The sequence below is a fragment of the Pygoscelis adeliae genome, unplaced genomic scaffold (assembly GCF_000699105.1).
Source record: "Pygoscelis adeliae isolate BGI_AS28 unplaced genomic scaffold, ASM69910v1 Scaffold411, whole genome shotgun sequence".
Taxonomy (NCBI): Eukaryota; Metazoa; Chordata; class Aves; order Sphenisciformes; family Spheniscidae; genus Pygoscelis; species Pygoscelis adeliae.
Window position 1 is genome coordinate 1513726 of NW_008824111.1, and position 2845 is coordinate 1516570.

The window sequence follows — 2845 nt, forward strand, 5'->3', positions numbered from 1 at the left end:
CTGGACACCATAGGAGCAGAAGCCCATTAAGAATTCAGGAGTGTTGTGCAGAAGGACAAGCCTACTTAACCCAAGCTTCAGCAACTATGAACTTGTGGAGCGGTGCACAGCAATACTGTGCAGCAGTTCATTGCAGGAAGAAAGAACAAATCCAATTGCAGTGCATGTGGGAGGAACTTACGTAACAAATACGTAATTTTATAAAAAATGGGAAGCAACAGAACTAGCCTAGTCCTTAACAAGGCAGGGATTCTCACTCGTGCGGGTTAATCCATTATTATTTCTAGTAGTCCAGCTGAAGTTATTAGTATGCTAATATATACTAATTACTGTCTAATTACTAATTACTAATATGTACTAATTACTTATGTATACTATTACTGTCCTTATACATGGGAGGAATATTCTAATGAAAGATGGCTATGTTGCAAGCAAGGACTTGCAGGATTCATTCTCATCCATGTTCTGTATTTCCTTTTAATTTTGCATATATTTTCAGGTGCATCCTCTTTTTCTTTTTGCCTAAGGACTTCTATTTTCATTCTTCTCGTCTGAAGTATGGTAGAGCTACAGTTTGAGTTTGAAGATGATGTTCGAATTTTTATCTAAAAAGACCTTGATGAAATTTAAATATGTCCGATATTGTTTATGTCAGATCAGTGAATATCATCCTTCTGATGTTAGTACAAGTAATGGTGACTCTCTAAAGAATTTCAAATAGCACTTTGTTATTATGAATGTAGCTTATATGGACTGCATATATATGCACAATAAAAAGTGCATACTTCTGAAAACCCCAAATCTCAAAAACAGATAAAAATGTGCATAAATGGATTTTAAGACACATTCATCCACTATAGAATAAAGTTGATGAGAGAGAGGCTTAATTGTCCACATTATTGACCTTATCCACGCTCGAGATTTAATAGGTAAAAAAACTTCCAAGAGGATATAACACTGAATTTTTATTTGCCCTCTGCAAGAATAGTCTTTTATGGTTTTGCATAGTGGTTTTTTTATCAGTTTGTGTGAGCAAAGTATCCTAACACTAGGCATAATTTTGATTTTCTTCTCTCCTATTTAGTGTTTGACAAAACCATTCAAGATACAAGAAACCCACCACACTGAGGTCTTACCATGTAATCATTTGCATATAAGCTCACCAAAAATACAAATTTTTGAAAGCTAAATGTAAATGAAGTGAGTAACACCACTTCAGTCCAGCTGGAGATCTAGCTGTACATTTTGTCAAAAAAATTTCATTGTGAAAACTTGTACATAAACAAGGAGGGAGAGAGGGAGGGAGGGAGGGAGGGAGGGAGGCAGAAGGAGGGAGAGAAAGAGGGGAGGCAGTGGGGTGCACAGATGATGCTCTTTTCATTTTTTTTGGCTGAGCTACAGCTTCAAATATGTCTCAGATTGCCTGTGGATTAAAGAAATGGGTGATGGTCTCCAGTAATGCTTACCAACTCAACAAAAGTCCTAATTTATTTTTTCCATCCTCTCAGCAGAACTTTATATAATGGTACCCAGATAGTAAGGGACAACAGCAAACACAATTTTGAATTAAATGCTTTCTTGTATATGTCTCTAAAACTGTATTTTTCATTTTCTCTACATGCAAGTATAATCAGTGTAATCTGCTCTGAACATATTGAAAATCTGTTAAATTTCAAATCCAGTTGGATTTTTTCAAAACAAATTACTAAGAATGCAATGAAATGTGTTTTCCTGACTAATTAGATTCTTTGGCTTTCTGTGGCTTCAATTAGGATGCTATTACTCAGCAACACAGTTTATATTCTTCCAGCAGTTCCCTCTCCTAGCTATAGTTCTTCACTATTTTCAGTGTTTACCATATCTTTTCACTAACTTGCTTTGATTATTTGACTGAAAATACAGCCACTTAGAAGTTACTGGATATTCTGTTGTTCTTTATCTTAAAGCTTCATTTCCTAGTAGTCTTCTTTTTCATCTTCTCCCTGTTCCCCTCTGATCTACGGTCATGGACTGTCTTCGCATTTTTCTCCAATGATCCGCCGTTATTAAGAAATACTTTCCACCCTGTGTGTTACCCACCTTCCAGAACTCCTACATGCCTATGCCAGTCCTAGTCCTTGGAGCCCTAAGTGGATTGGCTTTGGTGCACACCAGACTGGGTTCCTAGCCAGAAATTATTTCCAACTATATCACTGTGCTAGCAAGGTGAACTGAAGTGGTGACAGCAGGACTACATCACCTTAAATTTAGAGTATCCATATTTAGGATAGAAAATATTTAAACTGTTGACTGCAGGAACACATTTCAAACTGTCATTTAAGTAGATTCAAAATTTTCTCTGAAGAGTTTCATCTCTATTTTTAGTGCTCAGTAGAATGATGATTTCACAGATGGGCAACATAGCCAGCTACCAAAAAAATTCCACTACACATAATTGTGCTTGAAAATGTCACAGTAAAATGGATGGATGACTCACAGTATCAGCACATGTGCCTCATGCAAACAAATAACTTTTATAAATACAAGCCACACTCCAGCTTCTGCAGGATATTCTGACGGTGGCTTGTGACGGAGTTTCAAAACCCCACACCGGAGGCTGGAAGACTACTAAAAACTGCACAGATTTTAGACAGAAGCAAACACGTTTGTGTGTGGGCTCTCCCACGGCGACTGCAGGAGACAACAGCCAGGCAGCACCAGCCCTCGGCGGGTGCCGTGGGAGGCAGCAGGAGAGGGGGCGGCCGAGCCCGACAGCATCAAGTGGGAATTCCAGCCCCGGGAGCTTCTCCCACCGTACCCCTTGGGAGCCGCCCGAGGCGCTGCCCAAGCACTGCTCCTGGAGTGG